Genomic DNA, 13,726 nt, shown 5'->3' with positions numbered 1-13,726 from the left:
AAATAAGAAAATCAGATTTCTTGGTATGTGTATGTGTGTGTGCATGTTAAGTCACTTCAGTTGTGTCTGACTCTTTGTGACCCTATGGACTGTAACCCACCCAGCTCCCTGTCCATGGAATTCTCCAGGCAAGAATACTGGAGTGGGTTGCCATCTCCTTCTCCAGAGGATCTTCCCCAACCCAGGGATTGAACCCGTGTCTCTTGGGTCTCTTGCATTGGCAGGCCAGTTCTTTACCACAAGCGCCAACTTTTCTTGGTGGTCAGAAGCCCTTTTCTTGGCACACCTCCATTTAAAGAATAAGAAGGACAAAAGGCTGGAAGGGTGAGGCGGGGACCAAATGGGGAAGGCTTTTTCTAAGGGATCTGGACTTTCTCCTGTGGGTAGTAGGGAGCCAGTGAATGTTGTAGAGCCAGGAGATAACATGAAGGCATTGCTGGGCGATGACTGGGAACAACTTTCTGAGAAATGCTAGCAGCTAATTTGGGGGCATTCAATAAGTGCCAGATTGGGTGCAGGCCTGGGGGACATTCTCTCTCTCAGCCCCACAGCCAGTCTGCAGCGTGGACACTGCCCCTGGTTTACAAATGAAGAAAAGGATCAGAGAGCGTGTATCTTGCCCAAAGCCACACTGCTTGCAGATTGTGGAACTAAGATTCAAAACAAGCCTGTTGATTCTGAAGTTGGTATAGTTTCCTCTGCCCCAGGCAGTGGCCATGGAGAAAGGCAGCGCCTGCCCAGATAAAAATGCAGGGACCTGTCTCTGTGCTTCGGGGATCGAGGGCTGGGCCTAGGGATGGGGACCCAGGGGTGCTGGGGTTCCTGCCATCTTTCCAGGGACCATGCTGACACCAAGGAATCCGTAGCCCCTTGTTCCCTCTCTCACCACTTTATTTTATTTTTTAAATGAATGCATTTATTTATTTCTTGTTGCATTGTGTTTCTGTTGCTGTGCGCCAGCTTTTCTCTAGTTTCAACAAACAGGGGCTACTCCCTGTTGCTGTATGCGGGCTTCTCGTTGCGGTAGCTTCTCTTGCTACCACGCAGGCACAGACTCTAGGGCGTGCAGGCTTCAGGAGCTGCAGCTCCCAGGCTTTAGACCACAGGCCAAGCAGCTGTGGTGCCCGGGCTTAGTTGCTCTGGGATGTGTGGAATCTTCCCGGACCAAGGATCGAACCCATATCTCCTGCCCTGGGCAGGTGGGTTCTTTACCACGGAGCCACCACGGAAGCCCCCTCGCCACTTTAATAATAACCGCAGGACCTTGGAAAAGTCACTTGCCCTCACTCTCACCCTCTAAAGGCTGGGCAAAGGAATGAAGAAGTGGGACATGAGACAGATGAAAGATGGGAATTCAGAGCTCAGGTATTTGGCTCTGACTCCCGAGTGTGTCACTTTAAAATTTCTCTGCTTTCACTTCCTTCTTACCTATCGAACCACTGTCGTCGCTGTCAGCCACTGTTACCACCAGAAGCAGGGACGGGGCAGGTGCACGCAATTGACAGGACTGGGAAGCGGAAGAGGCCCGGGCGGTGGGGTGGGTGACCATTTCTCTGGACTCAGCGTCTAGCTGCATTCAGAATATATAAAGACTATCTCTTTAGAGGTGAGCTAAGAATCGAAATGGGGGCCTTCCCTGGTGGCTCAGTGGTAAAGAATCCGCCTGAGAACGCAGGAGACAGAGGTTCATTTCCTGGTCTGGGAAGATGCCGCATGCAGCTAAGCTGGTGCACCGTGACTGCTGAGCCCACACTCTGGAGCCTGGGAGCTGCAACTCTGGAACCCAAGCGCCTAGAGCCCATGCTCCGCGACAAGATGACCCACCGCAGTGAGATGAGCCCACGCAGCCATGATGAAGATCCAGCACAGGCAAAGAAAAAAAAACAAACAAACCAAGAATCGAGATGGGATTAGTGACCACTTCTGGGTACAGTTGCATAATCATATTCCTGGGGTTTCTCAAACTTCAATGTGCATATGAGTCACCCAGGGATCCTGTTAGAATAAAGGTTCTGATTTAGCAGGTCCAGGGAGGGGCCTGAGGCTCCAGTCCGAGTTCACACCTTGAATAACCAGGAACCAGACCCGTGTCAGGGACAACCCTCTGTCAGGTGGCCTCGGAGGTCTTGGTGTGGAGATGATGTGAAGAACAGACTGAAAGCTATTTGGATAAATGATATACTTTGATGTCAATTATTATTTAACTCATCAAGGGTCTGCTGAGTACCTACCAAATGCCTGGCCAATATGGAAGATAGAATTCCTGCAAATGACTCTCAATATCAGAGCCTGGGCTCAAAGAATATCCTGGGCTCAAGGAGCATCCAGCAGCTAAGCTACCAAGAAGACGGGGCCCAGAGCAGAGCTGGGCAGGGAGGCTCTGAGCCGGAAGCTCTGGAATTCCTCTCACTCTGTGACCTCGGGCATGACGCCTGCTGCCCAGCATGGGCTCCAGGTGGGCCCCAGCCAGGGTGATGCCACAGAGCAGGAAACCGCGGCCAAAGAGGCACGCCCCCCCCCCCCCACGGGGCTCCCCTAGCTCCCCACCAGCCAAGTGGGAGGCTCCAGCCTGACTAATGGGGTGACAGGCCAGCGCCCCTTCTCAAGATCCGCACCCCTCCCGCACCGCACCACGTCACCCATGGTTTAACTTTCTTCCAATTCTGAGAGATCCTGGCATTCTCTCCCCGCTGACAGGGGAGGCCACATTGATGGGACGAGGGAGGGAGGGGGGCCTCAGGGCTGGGGGGTCTCCAGGGGCAGCAGGGAGACATCCAGGGTCTGGCAGAAAACACTCCGGCCACTCAGCCAGGCAGTGACCTTTGGGCAAGTGTTCCATCACAAAATGAGATTAATAGTGAGGACCTCAGACTTCCCTGGGGGCGCAGTGAATAGGAGTCCGCCTGCTGATGCGGGGACATGGGTTTGATCCCTGCTCCGGGAAGATCCCACATGCCACGGAACAATTAAGCCTGTGAGCCACAGCTACCGGGACAGTGCGCCCAGAGCCTGGGAGCTGCAACCCGAGGAGCCACCACAGTAAGAAGCTCACGCACCGCAATGAACAGTGGCCCCCACTTGCCCGTGCAAAGTGCAAGTTTGCCCGTGCAAAGCTACAAAGAGAAAACCCGTGCAACACACCAAAGACCCAGTGTGACCAAAAAACAAACCAAATGATGATACCGACCTCACTGTGTTCTGTGAGTGAAACTGGGATTGTGGATGTAAAGCGTCTGGAAGAGGGCTGACGGCAGATGCCTCGAGCCTGTTCTTCCTCTTCCCCTTGGCCCCAAGAACAGAGCCCCCCGAGCTGCCTGCAGCTTCTCCAGCCTCCCACTCCCGATTCCCCAAGTCTAACCACATTACTGGGTGGTAGCGGCCTGAACATCCTGTGGGGTGCTGACCACAGGGCCTTTGCCCGGCTGTGTGTCTCCCTTTCCAGCCAGGCTGCCCACTCTGAACCTGGCCATGCCAGCAGGTCACCTGTAGCCTGAGCACCACCCTTGGGGGCAGGATGGGCAAATGGGAGCCCATGAGCCGTATCCAGCTTGCCCCCGGCTGGGTGCATACGGCTGTATCAGAGCATGGCTGAACTCGCGAGCTGGCACGTGGCTGCCTTATGCTGCCGTGATGGGACTGTGTAATCAACATGGGGGATGCTATGGCCTTGGATCGTGGGGCGCGTTGTGTAGAAATCTACCAGGAACACCTCAGGTACATCGCTGTCTCCTCTCTCTAGATCGCCAACTAACTGAGGGCAGAGTGAGGGTCACCCGGCCCTGCCTGGCACATAGCAAGATTCCAGCCAACCTCAGAGAGGTGAAGCCTGAACACATAAACAAAGGCATGCGTGTCTCTGACTTCCTCATCCCTGGGTGGAGTGGGGACCCATCAAGGGGCTTGAACATACGGGCACAGGATTTGTTTGACGGCCACGAGGGGCTCGGGGACCCCAGTAAGCATATCCGAATGAAATGGTGACCCAAAGTGGCTTATCTGGAGGACGAAAAGCTGCATCATGGCTAGTGCTTCTGAGGATGCCCCCAGGACACCCCGGGACTGCAAGACAGAGTCCCTGGACAGGTGGACAGCGGGGAAGCTGGGCAGACACTGTGTGCGCCTGCCTCCATCCGAGGAGAGTCCACAGTCAGATTCTGTAAAGAGGGAAGCCTGGAGACCACATTGGCGCAGCGTGAACTGGTGGTGGTTTTAGGCGTGAAGCTTCCAGCGGCTGTCTGTTCCTCTTTCCCCGGAGGGTCAGAACTGAGCCTTCCTCCAGAGGGGCGGCACCCCTGCAGTCGTATTTCACTTTGTCTGAGTCACTTCTTTGGAGCAGCAAGGTGGATTTCGTGGTGTCCTAGAGAGAGCCCTGGACAGGGTGATGGAGCCATAGGGACCCAGTCCTGCCACTGCTGGTCCAGGGACACAAAAGTGCAGCGCGTAGGCCAAGTCAAGCGGAATCCAGGGAGGCTTCTAGCTCCGTAATTCTGCAACTCGCATTTGTTCCCCCTTTGTTTTGGGAATACAGGAGTCCCTTCTGGTGCCTGGGACTGCGTTGCCAGGGTCCCAGGGAAACGGAAGCGGTGTGTGTTCCCTGAGGCGGCCTGCACCCTCTGCTTCTCTCTTCCTGCACCCTCTCTGCGTCTCTTGCTCACAGACCCTACTCCCCAGGCCACAGTGATGGGCCCACGACCCAGGCTGGGCCGGTCCCCAGGCTGGTTCTGTGGTGACGGACTGTGAGAATGGGCCTGTCTGTGTCCCCTGGAAGCAGGGAGCACCATCTTAGAGGCCCCATCACACAGAGAGAAGGAGTCAGATGGTGAGCCGAGGCCAGGGCCTGCAGCCCGCTAGGCCTGCTTACCGGCTCCCTTGCCAATAAATCCCCTCTGTCCTGAAGTCCAAGTATGGGCCAGACCTCCCCAGCACACAGCTGAGTCCTGCCTTCTCTCAGGGCTTCAGGTAGCTCAAGGCCCCAAGGGCCCCCCGCCCCCCGCACCGAAGCCCTTTCCGGAAGAGTCTTTGCTGGGCCATGTTGCAGAATAGCTACACAAGGGAGTCGAGTCAGGCTGGACTACATCCTGGTTTGCCCTTTACTAGTCACGTGACATTCAGCTCTCGGAGCCTCTGTTTCCTCATCTGCAAAATGGGTGCGATCCCAGCCTCTCCCTCCCAGGGCACGTGTCAAGGGCCTGCCTGTGGAGTGTCATGTAAGACGTGGCTGTTTATACTCTCCCTGGGAACTCAGACCATCTCTGTTGCAACCCAGGAAGTTTAGACTCGATGGAAACCCACTCTCCCTTCGGCATGGCAGGGCATGAGTGCATCTGTCAACAGCTGTGTTTAGCTTTCTGTCTAGCCCTGGCCGGATAGGACCACTTCAGGTGCATTTTTTTGTTTATTGTTTTACCTTGAATCACTTATCGGAATTCAGCACTTGGGCGCCACTTCCTGTTTAGGGTGCACAGAGAGCTGAAGAGAAACGGCGCGGGTTAGCCTTTCCAACCCTCCACCGCCCAGACCATCCTCCCGCACCCTGCCCGCACAGCTGATGGCCCCAGCGTGGTCTGAGAAAGATCCAGGAGCTGGGCTGCCAGGTGGGGATGTTCAGGCAGCCCCGCCCCGCCCCCACCCTCCTTTCCCATCAGTATCCTTTATGAAGGATTGGATTTCACTCCCAATTAGCGGATGAGAAAAGTGGTCTGAGGATGAATGACCAGGGGCTTAGTCTGACCTCTGGACTATGTCCATGCTAATACAGGCAGTCAGATAGCCTGTGGGAGGATATATTCCGGATACGCGTGCCCATCCGTCCCACCTGCCTCCTGTTGCCTCTCTCGGGGGAATGCCCCTGACCGGACTGCCACCCCCCACCCACACCTCCAACAGAAGCACAACTTCCTGACCCCCCATCCTGGGCTGGCAGAGCATTACTGGGAGGGGCCCACTCCTGCCGCCATCACCACCAAGGCGGGACTCCCGGCGCAGTGGGAGGTCAGTCCACGGGGCCAAATGTAACGACTCTGGCAAGGGCACGCCTTTGGCATCTCTGGGGATGGAAAAAGAGTGACCGGTCCAGGCCCAGCAGGGTGGGGGCAGGTGGGGAGGGCACAGCCTGGGTGGCAGCTCCCAGCTGTTTTGTGTCCATGCCCTCCTCCCCACCAGGGTTGTGGGGGGGGTTCCCAGGAGCTGAGATGCCCAGGAGGAGGGGCGGGAGATCATAGGATGCAGGGACGGGGTCTTCTCTTCCCACCCCCACGGGACCCGAGCTGGAGAAAATAGGACACACAAGTTTCAGGAACTCTGGGGCGACAGGGGCCGGCCAGGAGGCTCCGCCTTGAGGACATGGAGGATGCCCAGTGGCACTGGCTCCAGGGGCCACGTGGCCCACCACAAAGGCGCCCCCCTGGCCAGCACGCCGCGACAGTTGGCTTCTGATGCCATGTGGGTTCTGCTGGGACAGGACAGACGAAAACATCAACAACCTTAATCCTCCCTGCACTTGCCGCCTGCCAGCGGCTGCTGTGGGCTCTCGGCCCGCCGGCTGACAGGTGACCGGAGCCCTCTGCTCCGTGCCGTCGTGGCTGAGCCCAGCTTCTATTTCGGGGGACCTCGGCGGGCTCCCTCCGGTACCGTGAGCAATTCTGTGGTCACAGGCGAGTCCTCTCTGGGCCTCTGCCTGCTGCTCCAGGAACTGGGTCCAACGCCTTCTGCGTCTTGCTCCTAAGCAACCACCTTCATGAACAGCAGTGAGCGAGTACCTGAAAGAGCTTTGTGAGACACCACGCACTGCATGAAATTAGTGATTACGATAATCACGTGGTGTCTGCAAGGCGGGCTCACCCCGGAAGCATCTGATCGAGCTGATCGAGCCCCCTTCCCCTCTATCTCCTCTCCAAGCACTCAGCATCCTTGGGTACCACAGCCTTGGATGGTGCTGTGGGGGCTAGCACCACCCTGCAGAAGAAGCTTCAGCCTTCAGACTCAGATGTCCTTTCATGCCCCAGCGAGGTTAAGGGCAGGGAAGGAGTCTTTCCTCCCAGGCTCAAGCTGCCCCAAGCTGTCCCTGGTCCCCGCCTCCCTTGCTCTTCAAGGAGCAAGGGTTCTGGAATCGCCTCTGCCCTTCAGCACCACCCACCTGACCCCTGACCCCTTTGCCCTCTGCCAGCCTGGGACCAGTGTCTTATTACTACAGTGCCCATGAACATGCCAGAAATACTCTTTATTCTAAATCCAGGCTTGGACCTGACCCCTCAACACTCCATCCAGAGGGGTTCCCTGACTCCCTTGCTTTCAAATATTATTTCAGAGCAGTTACCTCTCAGATCGTCAGCTTATAACCTCTTCTCTCCCTATGGGGAGAGTGTTTTTTAAAAGTTGGCATCAAAATGCTTTGTAACCTGATTATTCCCCTTTTAAAAATTTTATATTCTTTATTTTTATTTTTTTGGTAAACATAGTTTATGTAAAGTGGTGTATTAATTTCTGCTGTACAGTAAAGCAATTCAGTTGTATATAAATATGTACACTTTTTCTATCTAATTTTCCATGATGGCTTATCACAGGATACTGAATAGGGTTCCCTGGGCTGTACACTAGGACCCTCTTATTTATCCATTTTCTACATAATAGTTTGCATTTACTAATCCCAAACTCTCAACCCATCCCTTCCCTACCTCCTTCCTCTTGGCAACCACCAGTCTGTTCTCTGTGTCTATGAGTCTTTATATTTCATCAGTTCAGTTCAGTTCAGTCGCTCAGTCATGTCCGACTCTTTGGGACCCCATGGACTGCAGCACACCAGGCCTCCCTGTCCATCACCAACTCCCGGAGTTTACTCAAACTCATGTCCATTGAGTCACTGGTGTCATCCAACCATCTCATTCTCTGTCATCCCCTTCTCCTCCTGCCCTCAATCTTTCCTAGCATCAGGGTCTTTTCAAATGAGTCAGCTCTTCACATCAGGTGGCCAAAGTATTGGAGTTTTAGCTTCAACATCAGTCCTTCCAATGAACACCCAGGACTGATCTCCTTTAGGATGGACTTGTTGGATCTCCTTGCAGTCCAAGGGACTCTCAAGAGTCTTCTCCAACACCACAGTTCAAAAACATCAATTCTTCTGTGCTCAGCTTTCTTCACAGTCCAACTCTCACATCCATACATGACCACTGGAAAAACCACAGCTTTGACTAGACAGACCTTTGTTGGCAAAGTAATGTCTCTGCTTTTTAATATGCTGTCTAGATTGGTCATAAATTTCCTTCCAAGGAGTAAGCGTCTTTTAATTTCCTGGCTGCAGTCACCATCTGCAGTGATTTTGGAGCCCCCCAAAATAAAGTCTGCCACTGTTTCCCCATCTATTGACCATGAAGTGATGGGGCCAGATGCCATGATCTTAGTTTCCTGAATGTTAAGCTTTAAGCCAACTTTTTCACTCTCCTCTTTCACTTTCATCAAGAGGCTCTTTAGTTATTCTTCACTTTCTGCCATAAGGGTGGTGTCATCTGAATATCTGAGGTTATTTATATTTCTCCCGGCAATCTTGATTCCAGCTTGTGCTTCATCCAGCCCAGCGTTTCTCATGATGTACTCTGCATATAAAATAAATAAGGAGGGTGACAATATACAGCCTTGATGTACTCCTTTTCCTATTTGGAACCAGTCTGCTGTTCCAACAGTTCTAACTGCTGCTTCCTGACCTGCATACAGATTTCTCAAGAGGCAGGTCAGATGGTCTGGTATTCCCATCTCTTTCAGAATTTTCCACAGTTTATTGTGATTCACACAGCCAAAGTCTTTGGCATAGTCAATAAGGCAGAAATAGATGTTTTTCTGGAACTCTCTTGCTTTTTCGGTGATCCAACAGACATTGGCAATTTGATCTCTGGTTCCTCTGCCTTTTCTAAATCCAGTTTGAACATCTGGAGTTCACAGTTCATGTGTTGTTGAAGCCTGACTTGGAGGATTTTGAGCATTACTTTGCTAGCGTGTGAGATGAGTGCAATTGTGTGGTGGTTTTAACATTCTTTGGCATTGCCTTTCTTTGGGACTGGAATGAAAACCGACCTTTTCCAGTCCTGTGGTCACTGCTGTGTTTTCCAAATTTGCTGGCATATTGAGTGCAGCACTTCCACAGCATCATCTTTTAGGATTTGAAATCGCTCAACTGGAATTCCATCACCTCCACTAGCTTTGTTTGTAGTGATGCTTCCTAAGGCCCACTTGACTTCACATTCCAGGATGTCTGGCTCTAGGTGAGTGATCACCCCATCATGATTATCTGGGTCGTGAAGATCTTTTTTGCACAGTTCTTCTGTGTATTCTTGCCACCTCTTCTTAATATCTTCTGCTTCTGTTAGGTCTGGTTCTGTTATATTTCATAGATTAGTTCATTTGTGTTAAATTTTCGATTTCACATATAAGTGATAACATATGGCATTTGTCTTTCTCTGTCTGACTTTCTTCACTTAGTATGATAATTTCTAGGTCCATTCACATTGCTGCAAATGGCATCATTTCATTCTTTTCATGTGCTAAGTTGCTTCAGTCACGTCCGACTCTCTGAGACCCTGTAGACTGTAGACCTCCAGACTCCTCTGTCCATGGGGTTCTCCAGCAAGAATACTGGAGTGGGCTGCTATGCCCTCCTCCAGGGGATCTTCCCGACCCAGGGATTGAACCTCAACTCTCTTATGTCTCCTGCACTGGCAGGAAGATTCTTTACCACTAGTACCTCTTGTGAAAGTCAGTCAGTTGTGAATGACTCTTTGTGACACCATGGACTACCCAGTCCATGAAATTCTCCAGGCCAGAATACTGGAGTGGGTAGCCTTTCCTTCTCCAAGGGATCTTCCCCACCCAGGAATCGAACCCAGGTCTCCTGCATTGCGGGCAGATTCTTTACTGGCTGAGCCACAGGAAAAGCCCAAGAACACTGGAGCGAGTAGCCTATCCCTTCTCCAGGGCGTCTTCCTGACCCAGGAATAGAACCGGGGTCTCCTGCATTGCAGGCGGATTCTTTACCAACTGAGCTGTCAGGGAAGCGCCACCTGAGAAGCCCCAGTTCAGCTGCTGATGGACGATTATAACCCGGTTACTTCTTCACTTTCCAAAGTAGTTTCTCTCCACCCTGAACACCTCAAGTAGGACCTTGAGAATGCGTGGGTCTGTGCCCTTGATCTGTTGCTGTCGCGATGCCGTGCCCACAAAGGTTTTTCTTTCACGTTGGAGGGTGGGTCAGACTGTTCAGGTCAAAAGTGGGTGTTCAGTGCTCTGTATTCTGGCAGCTTCCCTCCATTTCTAATAAAAGCTGTGGCCTGGGCCATTCCTGAATCACACAGTGAGATAGGACAAGTGACATTTGGGATGGGATTAAAGCCATCAATCTAGAGTCAAACAGGAAACGCTGTGCCCCTCAGATAAAGGAGAACTGGAAAAAATCTGATGTCAGATTTGTTCGGATTGGTGCAAACCCCTCAGAGGGGAAAGAAATGCACAATCAGTTGGGATGAGTTAAGAGCGCATCCCCTAGAAAACACATCACTTCCCCGGGGTGGAGGAGACGGGCGCTGTGGAGACCACACCAGAGGAGATTCACCGGGCAAAAATGCTCCACTCAGGAAGAGGCCGTGGGCAGGGAGCCTGGGATGCTGCAGCCGGAGGCGGTAAGTGGAAACTGGGTGTTTGTCACCCTGGACACATGTAGTTCCCCCTCGGTGACCTGGTCACCCAGAACAGCCTCACCCACCCAACGGTGTTGCGTGAAGTCATGGGAGGTGCAGCCGGCTTTGATGTTCTCTGAGCGCCTGTCCCAGACACAGCCAGGACTTGACCCCAAGGAGTCAGCTTTGGGTAGTTCTGTAGCCTCTTTATTTGGTGATAACTACAGTTGTTATTCTAAAACAAAAGGGAAATGACCAGAAAGGCTGAAAGGAAAAAACTCAAGTATACGCTTCTGATGAGGCCGTCAGGTTGGTTGACTCTGGATACAGTACGACGTCACCCCTCACCCCAGGCTTACCTCCCTCACCCCACCCCGGCATCACCCAGACAGTGACTCCAATGGCCACTTCTGAGGCTCGGGTACCTAAACTTAATGGACCACCAACACCCTTACAATCCCAAGATGCTGATAGAATCCTTATAGATACTGAGTGATAGGCATGCATGCTCAGTCACTCTGTCGTGTCCTACTCTTTGTGACCCCATGGACTGTAGCCCACCAGGCTCCTCTGTCCATGGGATTCTCCAGGCAAGAATACTGGAGTGGGTTGACATTTCCTTCTCCAGGAGATCTTCCCAACCCAGGGATGCAACCCTGGTCTCCTGCATTGGCAGGTGGATTCTCAACCACTGTGCCACCTGGGAAGCCAGATTAGGTAAGAGGAATATGCATATAAATAGATTGTGGTGAGTGGTTTCACAGACCAGTTAATCTCTGTCCAAAAAACCCGTAAAAACTGGATTCTTGGTGCCATTTGAAAAGAATATTCAAATGTTAGAGATGATTACACGTCAACTGAAATCAACAGGTAAAACAAGCTTATGTCTGTCTCTTTAAATAAGATATAATCTTGCCATGTTTAAATTCAATTTAGAAAATAACATTAGAGGTAAAATTTATTGTTCACAATTTGTCAAATGTACATACGTAAATATAATGCTGTTGTGCCATTCTGTATCAGAAATGGCCACCTTTTGAATTTTAAAGTATTTCTAGAAATAATCAACATTTTTAGAAAAGTTTTGTTCACAGAAAAATTAAGCAGAAAATGGAGTTTACCCATATCTCTGTCTCTTCCTGTATTATTATCTTACATTTAGTGTGGCAATATGCGGTATTATTTTGAAATATTTTCCAACTTACAGAAAAGTTGTGAGGGTAGGTCACAACACTCTAATACATCCTGGTGTATGATTCGTACAAGAATAGCCATTTTTCAGGGCACTTCCTGGACACCGGGCCTGTCCTGTTCCGGCAAGTCACCGGAACAGCGGCCAGTGGGAGAGAGTGGTCGGGATAAAGGCATAGAGGGCACCCGTCTAATGACACCGTGTCAGATCCACTGTGGTTTTTATCCCATCCCTGAAAAACCAGATGGCTACCCAAGTTAAACCCTCTTAGAATGTACACAACATTTCTGCTTTCTGGTGCCGAGCCATCTTGTCATAAACCTCTTGTCCATTTCTCTCTCTGATTTTTCAGACATCACGTCATTTCTTACTCAGCTGATTGGGGTCTCAGTGAAGTCCCTGTTCTCAAGCCCATCTTGGGTGATAAGAGGTCGGGGCTGGTGACTCACGATTTGCAGGGGAGGGGCTGCTGCAGAAACAGCATCAGCTGCACAGCCCTGTAGGAATTCTGTAGAATTGTTTCCATCCTGTTCTCTGCTCCCACTGGGCCTCCGTGTTATCTGCCTGAGTTCTATTTCTCTTCCTTGAAAGCAAAAACCTTTGATACAATTTTCCCAGAATGTGATTTCACCAAGATTAATTTTCATTTCCCTTTTTTTTTCTGCAGTCATCTTGTGACTAAAAAATCAAGGCTCCCATCGTCATCTGAGTGGAGTCTCTACTCCCACCTCCTCACTCTTAGCCTTTCCCAGAGTTCAGGAAAGAGAAAGGCACTCTCATACTTAGTAGGAACACAAAGACCCATTCTTAGGACCCGGGTATTTGTGGGTATGAGTCATAGGATTGTGTTTCGGGGCACAAAGCTTGGGGCACCTGCTGGTGATCAGAAAGCTCTCCCCTGTCAATCCCTGGAGCTAAGTCTGCCTCAAGACACCAGGCCAGCCCAGGTCTGGCAGACAGCTCCTCCCCACTGAAGACCACTTTGAAGTTTAACTGATCAAATATGCATTTTAACTGGGGCCTAAAAACCTAAGGGATCATGTTTCTCTTTTTAAATTTTTATTTTATTTTAGAGTATTTGGGCTTCCCCCAGGTGGTGCTAGTGGTAAAGAACCCACCTGCCAATGCAGAAGATTAAGAGATGCAGGTTTGATGCCTGGATGGGGAAGATCCCCTGGAGGAGGGCATGGCAACCCGCTCTAGTATTCTTGCCTGGGAAATCCCAAGGACAGAGGAGCCTGGTGGGCTGCAGTCTGTAGGGTAACAGAGAGTCGGACATGACTAAAGTGACTTACCAACGTGCATAGCTGATTTACAATGTTGTGTTAGTTCCAGGTGCCCAGCAAAGTGAGTCAGTTGTACATAAGCATATATCCATTCTTTTTCAGCCTGTTTTCCCATATGGGTCATTATAGACTATTGAGTAGAGGTCCCTGTACTATACAGTAGGTCCTTGTTTTATCTATTTTATATACAATCGTGTGTGCATGTCAAGCCCATGCTCCTCATCTCTCCCCCTTGGTAACCACGTTTCCCCCTTGGTAACCATAGGTTTCTTTTCAAAATCTGTGAGTCTATTTCTGTTTTATAAATAAGTTCATTTGTATTCTTTTTTTTTTTTTAGATTCCACATATAAGTGCTATCGTATGGGTATTTTTCTCTCTCCTTCTGACTTATTTCACTTAATAAGACCATCTCTAGGTCTACCCATGTTGCTGCAAATGGCATTACTTCATTCTTTTTTATGGCCAAGTCATATTCCATTGTATATATGTACCAAGGGATCACGTTTCTATGGATGGAATTGGAGGCACCCTGACGGGGAAGGGGGCTGGTATGGGGTGGGGGGAGAATCTCTCTGCCCTCCTCTTTAGT

The sequence above is a fragment of the Dama dama genome, chromosome 32, assembly GCF_033118175.1.
Source record: "Dama dama isolate Ldn47 chromosome 32, ASM3311817v1, whole genome shotgun sequence".
Classification (NCBI taxonomy): Eukaryota; Metazoa; Chordata; class Mammalia; order Artiodactyla; family Cervidae; genus Dama; species Dama dama.
Note: the sequence above shows the minus strand (reverse complement) of the source record.